Source organism: Mesocricetus auratus, unplaced genomic scaffold, assembly GCF_017639785.1.
Source record: "Mesocricetus auratus isolate SY011 unplaced genomic scaffold, BCM_Maur_2.0 Super-Scaffold_100054, whole genome shotgun sequence".
NCBI classification, from domain to species: Eukaryota; Metazoa; Chordata; class Mammalia; order Rodentia; family Cricetidae; genus Mesocricetus; species Mesocricetus auratus.
In genome coordinates, this window is record NW_024429231.1 from 1,026,637 (window position 1) to 1,041,756 (window position 15,120).

The following is a 15,120-nucleotide window of genomic DNA, read 5'->3' on the forward strand; positions in this document are numbered from 1 at the left end:
CACAGAACGAAATAAAGTAGACCGTTGTAGTTTGGAAGAAAAAAAAAAAAAGAAAACCCCACGCAAGGCTGCCTTCAGTAACCCAGTGACAGCAGCCGCGTCTTCATGCCACCCCTGTCGCCAGAGGTCACATGTTCCCCTAAGCTCCCGCCCTGTACCTTCATGAAGCCGGCGTCTCCACGGCCTGCCCTCCCCGACTCGCCCTGCCTTTCCCCCTGGGTGTCCTTTCCCCGCCTAAGTCTCTCTGGTGAGGCCTGTTGCCTGCTGTGACTCCATTGCCCGACTCCATTCCGCAGGGTGCCCTCCCCCCCCTAAATCCGCGGCGCCGCATGACTGGGGGGCACGCGGGGCCTGTGTGCTCCCACTCGGGGTCTAAACCATGCTGGCCTGTCCCCATCCGTAGTCGGCCAGCACCAGGCTCGCTTTCAGCCCGGCGCACTGCGGGACACCCGTCCAACACCAGCGCTGAGAAGTCTTCCCTCCGGCTGGGATAAACGCTTTCCCGAATCCAGGAGCGACGGCTGAGCACCCGGCTGGCGTCCGCTGCTCTGGGACGCGGAGGCACCGCAGCCAGTCTCTGAGGCTACGGTGACCGTCAACCCCAGCCAGTCTCTGAGGCTACGGTGACCGTCAACCCCAGTCTCTGAGGCTACGGTGACCGTCAACCCCAGCCGCGGTCTCTGAGGCTACGGTGACCGTCAACCCCAGTCTCTGAGGCTACGGTGACCGTCAACCCCAGTCTCTGAGGCTACGGTGACCGTCAACCCCAGTCTCTGAGGCTACGGTGACCGTCAACCCCAGCCAGTCTCTGAGACTACGGTGACCGTCAACCCCAGTCTCTGAGGCTACGGTGACCGTCACCCCAGTCTCTGAGACTACGGCGACCGTCTTCCGTGACTACGGTGACCGTCTTCCGTGACTACGGTGACCGTCTTCCGTGACTACGGTGACCGTCTTCCGTGACTACGGTGACCGTCTTCCGTGACTACGGTGACCGTCTTCCGTGACTACGGTGACCGTCTTCCGTGACTACGGTGACTACGGTGACTGCGGTGACCGTCTTCCGTGACTGCGGTGACCGTCTTCCGTGACTGCGGTGACCGTCTTCCGTGACTACGGTGACCGTCTTCCGTGACCGCACCGCTCACCGTTGCCCTTGGGAGAAACTTGGATTTGGGGCTCAGTTTTTGCTTTTGGCTTCATCTGGAAGTCCCGGCACCAGGGCTGTCTCTTTGGGCTTTCTAGCTCTGGCCCCTGACCGGAGGGGAGGCTTGAATCTTCCTGGTTCGGTCGCCCTGAGTCCTTGGACTCCTCGGACTTCGGGCCCTGGTCCTCGCCCACCTCTTCCTCGCCCGTGGGAACTGCACCGCCGTGCACACCTCCTGGCTCACCTTTGGTGGCTCTTGAAGAAACTCCGCCGCTCCACCTACGCCCAACTGAAGGGCCTCTGAGCGTACCCACCTTTGCGGTCAGATCTGGCCTCACGAACCCTCAGATAGCGGCGCCCTAGATGCCAGCGTTGTCAGCGCTTCCCTGTGTCCACTGTCCCTTACGTCAGTCCAAGCCTTGGCGTTCTCCCTGTCCCGCTCAGCTCCTTCGCGTTCTCCCTGTCCCGCTCAGCTCCTTCGCGTTCTCCCTGTTCCCGCTCAGCTCCTGCTAGCTGCGAAGTCTGAGCAAGAGGAAGCCTCCACCGTTCTCCACCCCGCTAATCCCATCTTACTGGCCTCAACCCGCAACTCCTTTTCCTCTTCCCGCACCTTTGGTCTCCTCCTCTCCCTCTCCAGCAGCAGCTGCTGCAGCCATTGCAGCCTGGCCCGTCTCTCACTCCCCAGCAGCCTTCAGTCCCCCAGCTGCCTGTGCCTCACACACAGAGGCGCCCTCTCTGTCTCTCCCTGTTCCTGACACACAGAGGCGCCCTCTCTCTCTCTCCCTACCCCCAGTTCTCCCTTTGTAGGAGATTGCCAGGTGGGTGGTCTGATCAAGGTACACTCCCCTTTGCATTAAGTGAACTCTCTCAAATAGATAATAATAATAACAATCTGGGTTCTTATGCCTCCAACTATACTTTCATTAAAGAATTCCAATGTCTTACCCAGTCCTATATAATCTTACCTTCCACAACACACACATGATTCTACTAACAACCTACTTCCTAAGGAGCGCAGGTGAGTCTAGGAGCCAGCTAGGGTACGTGCAGATGAAATCCACCAAACTAACACAGCATACCTGGCCAGGGCTGGGGCACTCCTGACCGGGATCCCCAGTGGGACTCTAATGCCCCAGGTGACATTAGCTAGAGGTCAGTGTACAACTTGCCTCCCGGTGGGTCTCCCTAAGGCTGCCCCTAAACCCGTCATCTCTGAGAAACTCCGGAGGTCATGCAGGACAAACAGGAAAACTCATCTTAATTCCTAGAACACCTCACAAAGGCTCTCTTAAAACATCAGGGCCAAGCTTAAACATCTGGAGAGAGGACCCTTAACCTCAGGGCAGAAGTCTCAGCACTGGGAGAGATGAGAAAGCCCATGAACACAAATACCAAATGCTGGCTGCCTCGGCCTCCATTCAGCCGGCTTCGGCTGCTACCCAGGCTCCCCTGCCTCCTGAGACTTAAGGACCGCCAGGTTCCTGCTCCAAATGCGGCAATGAGAGTCACTGGGACGGGACCTTCCCTAACCCTGCAGCTACTCAGGCCATGCCCAAAGTGCCATCCTCAGAGATATTGAGCTATGACTGTCCTTGTGTCCCTCACAGAGAGGGGACCTCAGACCTGGATCTCCCTCCTGCCGGCCCCTTAGGCCCGGCCACGGACAACTGAAGGGGCCCGGACTGCCTTGACCCAACCACAGTCATCTCCGACAGGGAGCCCTGGGCCGCCCTTTCGCCACAGTCATCTCCGACAGGGAGCCCTGGGCCGTCCTTTCGCCACAGTCATCTCCGACAGGGAGCCCTGGGCCGTCCTTTCGCATTAGTGAGGTCCATCTCCTTCCTCCTGGGCACCAGGGCCACTTACTTGGTCGTGACAGAGTTTTGACCCACATTTCCTTCTCAATTCCCACATGTCAGTGTTGGGGGACAGCCTTGCCAACCTCAGCAGACCACGCCACTCAATTGCATTTTCCAGAGCGTTCAACCTGCCCCATCCCTGGCGACAACCTGTCCTGTTCCCATATTGGGAAGGGATCTCCTAGCCAAAGCAGGAGCCTCTATTTCCTTTGCTCCTCCCGTCCAACTGATCCCCAAGCTCACCAGCAGCCCCTCTCCTCCTTCTCCTAGTCACCCAACCTACCGGTTCCAACACATCATTTCCTGTGACTGTGGTGATATTTTGTTTATCTAACAAATTAAGCTTTCCTGAAGATCAGAGCGCAAAGCTAGCAACACTGGTTAGCCATAGAGGCCAGGCAGCGGTGTAACACACCCTTAATCCCAGCACTCAGGAGACAGAGGCAGATGGATCTGTTTTAGGCCTCCCTGGGTTACACTAAATGGATCCAGTCTAAAAGAGAAACAGAGCTCACACAAAGGTGATCCCAGCACTTTAATCCCAGCACTAAGGAGGTAGAGACAGGAAGGAGTATGCTGGGCAGAGAGAGGAGTATAAGGCAGGAGGAGACAGGAGCTCATGGCAGTCTGAGGAGCCGTGCAGTTTGAAGAATCTGTCTGAGGTCAGTCTAGGCAGTCAGTCTGAGCATTCAGTCTGAGGAGGCAGTCTCAGGATCATACATTCAGTCTGAGGAGACAGTCTCAGGATCATACATTCATTCAGTCTGAGGAGGCAGTCTGAGTACAGGATCACACATTCAGTCTGAGGAGACAGTCTCAGGATCACACATTCAGTCAGTCTGAGGAGACAGTCTCAGGATCACACATTCAGTCTGAGGAGACAGTCTCAGGATCACACATTCAGTCAGTCTGAGGAGGCAGTCTCAGGATCACACATTCAGTCAGTCTGAGGAGGCAGTCTCAGGATCACACATTCAGTCAGTCTGAGGAGACAGTCTGAGTACAGGATCACACATTCAGTCTGTCTGAGGAGGCAGTCTCAGGATCACACATTCAGTCTGAGGAGACAGTCTGAGTACAGGATCACACATTCAGTCAGTCTGAGGAGGCAGTCTCAGGATCACACATTCAGTCAGTCTGAGGAGGCAGTCTCAGGATCACACATTCAGTCAGTCTGAGGAGGCAGTCTCAGGATCACACATTCAGTCAGTCTGAGGAGGCAGTCTCAGGATCACACATTCAGTCAGTCTGAGGAGGCAGTCTCAGGATCACACATTCAGTCAGTCTGAGGAGGCAGTCTCAGGATCACACATTCAGTCTGAGGAGGCAGTCTCAGGATCACACATTCAGTCTGAGGAGGCAGTCTCAGGATCACACATTCAGTCTGAGGAGACAGTGCAACATTTGACAGTCTCCCAGGTGGACCCCTGTTAAGGGCAGCTTTTTCTTTTGATAGGGGCCTTCCCGCCAGCCTGGTTCCAGAGCCGCATCAGTCCCAAATAAACACACAGGAGGCTGTATTAATTATGAAGCTGTTGGCCTTGCTTGTTTCTTACTGGCTAGCTCTGACTTAAGTAATTACCCCATAGTTGTTAATCTAAGTATTTCTCTTACCGGAGAAGTTTCCGGGCTCCTACCTCATGGCGTTACATGTTGACTCTCTGTGTTTCTCCTTCCCAGAGTTCTCCTGGACTCCTAGTCCCTCCTATCTTGGTTCCCTATAGGCTCAACAGTACTTTATTGACAAATGCACCGGACTTCCCCCAACAGACCCCCAAACCTGGAATAGCCAAAACCCCTCTGTTGCCAAACACCATTCCCCTGTCATAATCCAATTACAGGACCTAACCAATTCCTTCTCGCTCTGTGTAACAGAAAAAGAGGGATATGCCCTCGGGGTCCTAGGCCACCAGCTGAGACCTTTCTTTGCACCGTGGCATACCTGCCAAAGACTTAGACCTCACCACCCAGGGAAGGGCACCCATGCATGTGCCAAACTAATTCTTGGGTCACCTACCATTGTCTTCTCCTCCTAAAGCCTATCCCATCTCTTAACATACGAAGTCTTACAAACTCTACCCCCTCCTGGGTTCTCTCTCCAGATGGCACTAGCAGAGGGTGTCACACTTGCTTTCCAATCATGCCTGCCCCTCAACACCTCAAATCTTCTTCCCCAACCAAACAGTGACACTCCCCATCTCGTTCTTAGAGGAACTACTGCCTCACACATACGGGAAGACACGTTACCTCAGGCCACCTACACCTGGTACACACACAGCAGCTCCTTTTGACGCAGGGGGGCAGAAAAGCAGGCTACATCACCATGCTGATCCTGGGGTGGGGGAGGCGCAGGCACGCCCTGCACGCGACCAACCAGCAGGCTGAGTTAATAGCTCTCCCTCGTGCCTTCCAGCGGGCACAGGGACGACCTAAAGGTTTACAGACCCCAAACATGCCTTCCACACCCGCCTGTCCCACGCTGCTCTCTGGAAAGAGGGTGGACTCCTTACAAAGACGGAGGATCCATAACCAACTCAGAAATTCCGTTACCTCTAAAGGAAATCGCCAAGCAGATGAGGCGGCCATAGCTGCAGCCCTTGGAGGCCCAGGTCTGCCTCACCCACTCCGGTATCCTTGCACAACAGCCTACATCCCCCTGTTACCCCCAACACTCAACAAATCCTGCCCTATCTACACCACAGCCAAGCTTGTCTCACGCCCTCCAGGCCCACCTGCAGCCCGCCCCAGAGGATTTGCGTTTCTTAAGGCTCTTACTGCCTCCTGTAAACTCTGCCAAATGTCAGACCCCAACTCCTCTCACCACAACCCCCTCTCCTACCCACCAGGCCAGAGGCTCTCCCCACACGCTGGCTGGCAACCTGACTTTACCCACATGCCCACAGTCGAACATGTCAGGTACCTCCTGGCCTCGGAGGACACCTCAGGGTGGGTGGAGGCATCCCCACCACCAACACGAGGGCTCACAGTCTCCGACCTCCTCCTCAGGATGTCATTCTCTGCTACACCAGTCTGGCGGTGCCCCGAATTCACCTCCCAGATCTCCCAAACCCTATCCAAAGCCCTCAGCACCCCTTGGCATGTCCCTATCCCCTGCCATGCCCAGTCCTCAAGAAAGATAGATGAACTAGCTGCACTTAAAGTCACCCTTGTCGCAGGGCCTCCACCCTGACTGGGTAAAGCTCCTGCCACGTGCCCTTCTCGGGCTCTCCCAAGAGACCCCTTCCCATCTCGCCGTCTGAGCTCACGTACAGGTGACCAGTCCTGACCCCCGGGCCTTCACCCAAGCCTCACCTCTCCATGATCATCTACTCACCCCCTACTCTGTCACCCCGCTCCCTCCTATGGAACGCCACTGACCACCGCCTACCCCAGCCATACACCAACTCCTGTTCACCCCCAGGCCACATTAGGGATCAGGTCCCTCTCTCCCCTCCAGACCAGCATCCCTCACCCCTCCCCTAAATGACAGGGCCCCTCCAAAGAAATTCCTGTCTCCCTCACTGGATTCACCTGTCCCACTTCAAGCCCTCTACCCCCCCCAAGACAATTTCCCTTCCAACAAATCAGCCCCGACAGGATCCTGCTCCCTTAGGAGGACACCTAGATCAACTGCCTTGTCCCTGGTTCCAGAAGAATGAGGCTTCACCCTGGCAGCCATGCTGGACACTGCTGGACTGGACATCATAGACTTTTCCTCCTTTTCCTCCTGTCTGCCTCTGTCCAGGGAAACCCATCTGCATGGAGATCCAAGGTTCAAGAAACCCTCACTTATAACAGTCTCTCAAAACAGGGTTGGGGAATTGTTCCCAAGCAGCCTGTCAAGAGGTAAATTAGAATTCCTCACACCCCTATATCCACCCCTCCTTTTTCAATCCACCACCTTTTGCCTGCTTCGTCTATGACCGGACGGAGGCTATTACAAGGAGTGGCCAGCCAGATACGGAGGCTGCCCAGAATGGTCTTGCTAATACCGTGTGCCACAGGAGGGCAATGGGTGTTACAGGTAAGTCCTTCCGTTTCTTCAGCCCCTGGCACTGGATGAGCGGGATTAAATTCAGAGAAAATGTATATCCTGATTCCTCAGCCCCTGGCCGTAGCCACTCTAACATCCTCTCTCTTAAGTAATACAAACCTGAGACTTCGTCTCCCGCTTCACTCCGAACCCGGCCTGCCTGCTCCTTCAAATCTCCCAACCCAGCCACGTCAGGACTGCTGGCTGTGTGTTTCGCCGGAACGAGCTCACAGCTGCTGTTCACAGTCTCTCTTTCCATCAAAATAGCCTTACCTCACCATTCACCAACTGCCCCAAGGTTAGTGTTGCCACGACACCCGACCTTTTTACCATCACCCTCTTTGGCATGGCAAACTGCTTTAAGGTATCCGGGACACATTTTGTAGGGGCGTTACATTTCTTATACGCAACAGATCTTAACCCTCAACCCCACCTCAGCCCCAGGGCCCCACCATCCAGAACACCTTGATTCTTTGTCGTATGCAAGTCTACCATTGCCTGCCTGATAATTGGTCAGGTGTCTGCACGCCAGTATCTATTTCTCCTCCCCAAGTTGGAGGTGATACATGGAAAAGAGTCCCTACCGATTCCGGTTGTCCAACATAATAAAAGGGTGGCTCAGACCCTGCCCCTTCAGGCTGTCACGGGCGTAACCGCAGGCGTCACCACCAGGACACAGGGCAAACCACTTCCCTGACTTTGTCAGTTTCCTTCCCAGTTCATCCAGGACCTCCAAACCATGAGGTGACCCAAACCATGCTCACCCTTCCTTGGCAGCGGTGGTACTCCAAAACCAGTGGGGACCAGATCTTCTTACAGCTGAAAAAGCTCGCCTTTGCCTCAACCTCCAAAAGGAGTACTGCTTCTATGTCCATCAATTGGGCATAGTAAAAACAAAATCCAACAACTTCAGACAGACCTCCAAAAATGAAAGGAGCAACTGGACGTCTCTGCTCCCTGGGCCCGTGAGAAGCCCACATGGAAATGGGTACTTCCCTTCCTGACCCCGCTCCTTCTCACTCTGCACCTCCTTTATTAATTTCTTCTCCACATTTCCCCAACGACAAATTCAAACAATCAGCCCCCAGCCACAGAGCTGATCAACAGTGCTCTGAAGACGTCGACGCCCCACACAACGGGAAGCAGTCTAAAGAGCACCATCCCTGCCTCTCCAGTCATGCCTAAATATTTCCTTACCTTTCATAATAAATAAGAGGGGGAGTGCTGGAAACCCCACCCGAGCCCACCTTTAGTAGCCCATTGGCAGCGGCCACGCCATCACCAGCTGCCAAACGTGGACCATTTCCACTGTCACCACGAGTCACGTATTCTCCCTATGTGCATACCCTTGTATAAAGCCAGTGCCCCCATGGCCTGCCCTCTGCCTCCCCCTCACTTTGAGGTCACCTCTGCATAGCCCCCCTATAACTCTTCCTGGTGAGGCCTGTTGCATGATGTGACTTTATGGCATTTCTTGGCCCCAATCCACAATCGTTCTGCTGTGAATCCTAACAGAAGGCCCTGCACACTGTCAAGGCGGACTCTTCATGCACAGTCACAGTTAGTATTAATATTTTCTGCCATTGAATGTGTATACTCAGAGCTGCCGGCATCCCAGCGACACACCTGGGTAGTAGGCTGAGGACTCTGTGCTGGCACGCCACAAGGACATCTGCACATCTGCGCCTGCTCCTCTGTCAGCAGTCAGGTTATGCAATCTTTCAGCGTGTCTGTGCACAAGAGTAGCACGCGGTGCCTGTGCTAAACAGCACACGGCGGCAGGGCAGCAGCTGACTTCATAGATGGGCACTGAAGCCTGTTTAGACAGAGGAGCGGGGTCTTTACTGTCTTCTGCATTTCCCTGACCCCCACCACAGGACACTGAGCCATACTGAAGGAGTGCACCATGGATTCTCCTGGAAAGCCAAAGGAAGGCCTAAGTTCTATGACACGCCCCCAGTGCTGGGTGTCAGTGTGATATTTGAGCCAGCTACACGGTACATGCCTCAAGGGCCTGGGAGATCATAACTCAGCCAGGGAATGCAAGGATAAGGAGGAAGCACATTCGTCCTCTGCTGGCATCCTTGCTGTCTGCTAGGGAATCTGGACTTATGTAGGGATGAGGTCGGGGTGAGAAACAGGGGTTATGAGGGAGAGGTGGGTGGGCGGGGCTGGCTCCTTGTCTAGGTTGTGGGTTCTCTGTAGCTCAGACTTTTGTGTAGAGCCGGAGAGGCGGTGCGGTGGTCAAGAGCATGGAGTGCTCTCCCAGAGAACCTAACTTTGATTCCCAGGACCCACGGCACAGGGGTCAAAACCGTTTGTAACTTCAGCTGCAGGGAATCAGATGCTCTCTTCTGGCTCCATGGGCTCTGCAGGTATGTGCACACACATATACACTAAAACTCTTTAAATTGTGTATGTGCTCACGTGTGTGTGTGTGCATGTGTGTGATGCTCTCTTCTGGCTCCATGGGCTTCCCAGGCATGTGCACACATATATACACATGATTAAAACTCTTTAAATTGTGTATGTGCTCACGTGTGTGTGTGCATGTGAAGGCCAGGGGCCAACGTCAGATGTCTTCTACAATCACTCTGTTTACTGCTCTAACGGCGCTGGGACCGGGGAAAATGGAGCTGAGAAATGAGGAGGGATAAAGTCTCACACAATATCCAGCTTTATTCAGAGCATCAGACGATTTATACTCTGAGGATTAAGTGGAGTCACATTAGTAAAGAGGACAGTCACAAGGGCAAGCCTCCCGTGGCCCACGAGGCAGAAACGTGTTTTCCATTGTAAGCAAATAACAGCCAGTTGTAGTGAGTAATCTGAAGTGAACCCAGTCCTATCTGCCATACTTGGGAGGAGCCTGAAAACACTTTCCAAGAACAACTCCATGTTTTGAAGAAATGGAGGTCACAGGACCCTTGCCTTGTTTCTTGGAGTTTCTCGCAAGCGCTCTGAATCCTGCACACACAGCTGCATTCTTGGACCATGTTCTGACAACTCTCCACCTCAGCTTTTGAGGGATGGTCTCTCACTGAGCCTCAGCTTGCCCATTCAACTAGAATGACTGACCACTGAACTACGTGTCTCTGCCTCCCCAGCACTGGGATTGTAGGATGCACTGCTGTACCAAGCCTTTGATGTGGGTACCAAGGTGCAAATATGTCCTTGTGCTGTTTGACAGCCACTTAACTGAGTCATCTCCCCAGTTAAGAAATATTCTGAAGCATTTGCTGGACTGAGGCTTGGCTCATTTGGTGGAAGGCTGGCTTAGCATGCATGGAGCCCTGGCTTCCATACGCAGCTCTGCATAAACAGGTGTAGTGATACATCCTGTCATCCTAGCATTGGTGCGTAGAGGCAGGATTAGAAATTTAAGGTCATTCTCAGTGACAGAGAATGTAGGAGGCCAGCCTGGGTGCTGGAGACCCTTTCTCACAAACAACAAACCGAAAAGGAAAACGAAGACAAAGAAGATGGGGGAGATGGGGGAAGTTGTTCAATGCTGTGGGATGGTCCACTCCGATGACAGTGATCAGAGCAGGGTCCACTCCGATGACAGTGATCAGAGCAGGGTCCACTCCGATGACAGTGATCAGAGCAGGGTCCACTCCGAGGACAGTGATCAGAGCAGGGTCCACTCCGAGGACAGTGATCAGAGCAGGGTCCACTCCGAGGACAGTGATCAGAGCAGGGTCCTCGCATGCACACACACAGGTACACAGGGGACCAAGTACTTACAACACTGGAACTCCAAGCCCCCCCGTAACAGGTGGCATCTCTGGGTCACCCCATCTTTTACATCTGCCAGCTGCTGTGCTCTTGTGCGTGCAGAATATTGCCATACGTACCCACAGGAACCTCAAAGAACACCGAGATGCCATCGTTGCCTCATTGGGCAAAGCCAAGACGAAGTCACAAACAGCGTTTGCCCCAACTCACACTTGAGCCCTTCTCTCTGTAATAGCTGCGAGACCCAAGGTCAGGACCTGGGCACAAATGTGAAGCTTGAAGCTGGGGTGGCAGTAGCCCATGTAGGTTCCAGGGCACAGTAGGGTACTGGGTCCCAGAGAAATCGGCCCTGAGACTCTCCAGTTCAGTCTCCACGACCCTTGTTTGCCCATCTGTCACCACAAGATGGCGGTGCAGTGCCGCGCACAGGGCAGAGCAGCAGAGAAGTCCCAGGAAGCCCCACCGCCTGCAGCCCAGCATTCCCTGCTTCTTTCTCTAATCTCCAGGAAGAGGGTAACCACAGTTCCTGTCCTATGTGGTGTGAGGAGATTCAATCAGATAACACGAGTGAAGAGTCCAGAACAGTGTCTATATAACAAGCATTGAATAACAGGAGGCAATCAGGAGGAGACAGTGATGATGGTGGTGTCGATGATACTGGTAATAATGGGCCGTGTTGTTGTTGTTGTTTGGTGGTGGTGGTGCTGTGATGATGATGATGATGATGAAGACAGTGGTGAAGATGATGACAACGATGGAGGTGCTGATGGTGATGAAGGTGACAATGATAATTGTGATGATGGTGATGGTGGTGATGATGATTGAGCCCATGGTTGTCTAAACTAGAGTTTCTATTACTGTGATAAAACTCCATGAACATAAGCAAGTTGGGAAGGAAAGGGTTTACACTATTATATCACAATCCATCATAAAACAGATTCCAGACAAGAATTCGAGCAGGGAGGGAATCTGGTGGCAGGAGCTGATGCAGAGGCCGTGGCAGGGTCCCAGGAACTTCCCAGCCACACGTGATCAAGTATATTGGGTGTAGATGGGTCAAGCAGACTTGTTTAGGGGAGTGAAAATGTGTGGCTTGCTGTCTCCCATAAACAATAGCCTCCAGCATTTCAGGAACTGTCTCTCTTTGCAGATTAGAGGCATTTTTGTTTCATGTGTCTCTTAGGCACAGTAACTAAAACTTAAAACATAACTTTGGTCCTCACAAATTCTGTCCACTGTTTGAAGAGAACTTCTGAGAGCCTAGGAAAAAGCCAACGACAAGCTAGGTAAGCCAGGGCACTGCCAGAAAAGGCAATTGTCCTACTGACCCCTCCCCAGCCGCTCAAGTCACACTTGATATTTCCATTGGAATTTCAACAAAATCAAAACATTTATCAGGGTTAGATACGGACATAATGAAGGATTTTTAAAAGGCGTGTGCTTCCTATGGGCCTATCGTGGCATATTGTTATGGATCTTTCTGGTTGGAAAAATGATGTACCATGTTTGCCAAGTGATTTTCATATAATTGCTAAAATGGTTCTTATACTTTCCCAGTTCCTCAATGGCAAATGTGGCCTGCACATGAAGCCCATGAAAGGATTCTACAACTAGGACTGAGGAGTAACCCTGCAAATGTCACTTACAAAATGCTGGCAGGGACTGGTGGATAGGTATCAACAGCCCTTCTACATGTGAGAGATGTAGCTATGGCTGCCTGGATGAAAACTGATACGGGCTCTGACTTGGGGCCCAGTTACATAAAAATTATACAAGGTCCCTCTAAGCCATGTGCTGATTTCATAGGAAGACTCAAAGATGCTATTGAAAAGCAAATAAAAGGGAAAACAAATTCAAACTGTCATTCACTTTGCTGCTCCTATGTTGAAAAAGCACATAGAACTAAAACAACAATTATTTTAAAAAGCAAGAAAGGGAGAGCACCAGGAAATATCCTCTGTTCAAGAGCTCAAATCATTTCTCTACAGAACAGTCTGAACTGCTTTCAGACAGGCCTGTGTGGTTTGAACAGTTTAAGATGGATATCATCAGGAGTCATCACCGGTCCACACGGGGCCAAGTTAAGGCCTTGTGCACCAAGGGAGATGTTTTCCAACACACAAAGCCCTATGTCACCCGAGACTCTCTTTCTGCGATGGGTGTCTCTGAGCATGTGTGTTGGTCTGGTCATCCTCCTTTGATCTGACTTGTAGATGGGATGGACCCAGCTTCTGTCATTTTTACTAAGGACTCTGTTTGTGCCTGCACCATAGGACCACATTAGACTCCTTCATCCATCTAAAGAAGAGACTGTTTAATTTTTCCTTGGGATTTGAATTGTTTCCTATTTGCATAGATCATTATAACATTTGTAATGTTATTAGAAGGCAAGTATGGGCTTACGTTTCACCAGACACCAGAACTACTAATCATATGTTTTTTTTCAAGCAATTTTCTAGACTTTTCTGATCAATATACTAATGTAACCAATAGTACCAGATGGGATGTTGGAACAAATTATAATTTCCATGTATAGATTTTAAGTATAAGCCTTTTGTTATAAGTTTAAAGCCAAATGTTGTAACAGATCTTATGGATTCTTTAGCCACACCCAGTGAATTTATAAATCCTGAGATAAAGACTGTTTCCACAACAGTCTTAAAAGATTTCTTGAGAGTAAAACCCAAAGAAATCATAAAGATAAAAGATTTAAGAGTGGAAAGTTGTAAAGCCTCTGAGATAAAAGAACTTGGGACCATTTGCTTAGGCAGTGGCAACAGTTGTTACAATCTGCAAGAATTTGGCCGGGGTTGCCATCTTTAGCCATCAAGCTATACTGAGGCCAAGTCATTTTCAGTAAGACAGCAAGGCTCGAGTAGGAGAAAGGAATTGAGTCTAAGGAGAAAAGGTCATGAAATGAACTCCCTCACAGGGAGGGTTAGGCATCTAAGAGACAGAGAACAGTGCAGCCATAGGGACCAGGAGGAGCAAGCAGGAACTCCATGCAAGGTGGGCTTTCAATATCGCAGAAGCCAGGAGGGCACAGAGATGCTATGGGGCTTATCAGGCAGCTCCTAGGAGGTGAGGAAGTCCCGAGAAGGAGCAGAGGGGTAAGTGTCGCTGTAACAAGAATTCCAAACCAGGTCTTCCCCAAGCAGACCTAGAGACTTGTCAGAGAGAAGCGTCCCAAATCACAGAGGAGAGGTATCCCTTTCCCCGCGATGGGCAAGAGGATGCTTCCTAGCACACTGGTGTGGCTTTCACAGTAAGTCGACACAGCAGGGAGCTCTGTGGTGGACTTACCCAGTGTAGGGGGAGAGGCGCGCTCGGTCAATGCAGGCAGAGGAGAAAACAGCTGGAGAGGCAAGCCTTCCCTGAGGAGAACTGCCCATGCGGTGGGAGAGAGGACACTTACTGGGCAGGGGAAGAGAGAGGGTTTGATAAGGTGAAGGGGAGAAGCGGCTGAAGAGGTGGACTCGAGAATCGAATTTGGTGGGGACAGAAGCCAGAGGCAGGCCAGCAGCTGAGTTCAGGAGTTCCTTGGGGAGGGAACTCACTTAAGACACTCTCACAGTTCCGGCCCCAGACGAGAGAGAGAGAGAGAGAGAGAGAGAGAGAGAGAGAGAGAGAGAGAGAGAGAGAGAGAGAGAGAGAGAGAGAGAGAGAAGAAAGAGGAAAGGACGTGACTGCTCCTAGATATGGTGGAGAGAAGGTTTATTATGGATAAAAGGGCGGGCATAGGTGGAGACAGGGACATCTGGGAGAGAAGCCAGAGGCAGGCCAGCAGCTGAGTTCAGGAGTTCCTTGGGGAGGGAACTCACTTAAGACACTCTCACAGTTCCGGCCCCAGACGAGAGAGAGAGAGAGAGAGAGAGAGAGAGAGAGAGAGAGAGAGAGAGAGAGAGAGAGAGAGAGAGAGAGAGAGAGAGAGAGAGAGAGAGAGAGAGAGAGAGAGAGAGAGAGAGAGAGAGAGAGAGAGAGAGAGAGGAAAGGACGTGACTGCTCCTAGATATGGTGGAGAGAAGGTTTATTATGGATAAAAGGGCGGGCATAGGTGGAGACAGGGACATCTGGGAGAGTCCAGAGCGGACACGAGCAGGTGAGCTGGGCCATGTGTGGGGCGGGAAACGCGGTGCAGCAGCCAGGAGGAAAGGGACAAAAGGAACAGGTGGCCATGTAGGTCACCTGGCCCCTGGGCTGGAGAGTTCAGGGTTCAGCACAGGGTGTACAAGCCATACCCTTAACAGGGAGGGACTGAGAGATGCCGGGAGAGCCTGGGGGCCAGGCCCTCTGTGATATGTTAAATAGGCACCTCAGCCATTTGTCCCAGGTTAGAAACTTGA

The 15,120-nt window shown here is 52.2% G+C and overlaps 1 long non-coding RNA gene across 1 annotated transcript; it reads right to left on the reverse strand.

Moving 5' to 3' along the window:
- Positions 1-9,700: 9,700 nt before the first annotated feature.
- Positions 9,701-14,355, reverse strand: LOC121136214. The gene is made up of 2 exons (XR_005873351.1): positions 14,081-14,355; positions 9,701-12,037 (listed from the first exon to the last, which is right to left on the reverse strand). It is a non-coding gene; the product is annotated as an uncharacterized LOC121136214 (long non-coding RNA).
- Between the last annotated feature and the right edge of the window lie 765 nt (positions 14,356-15,120).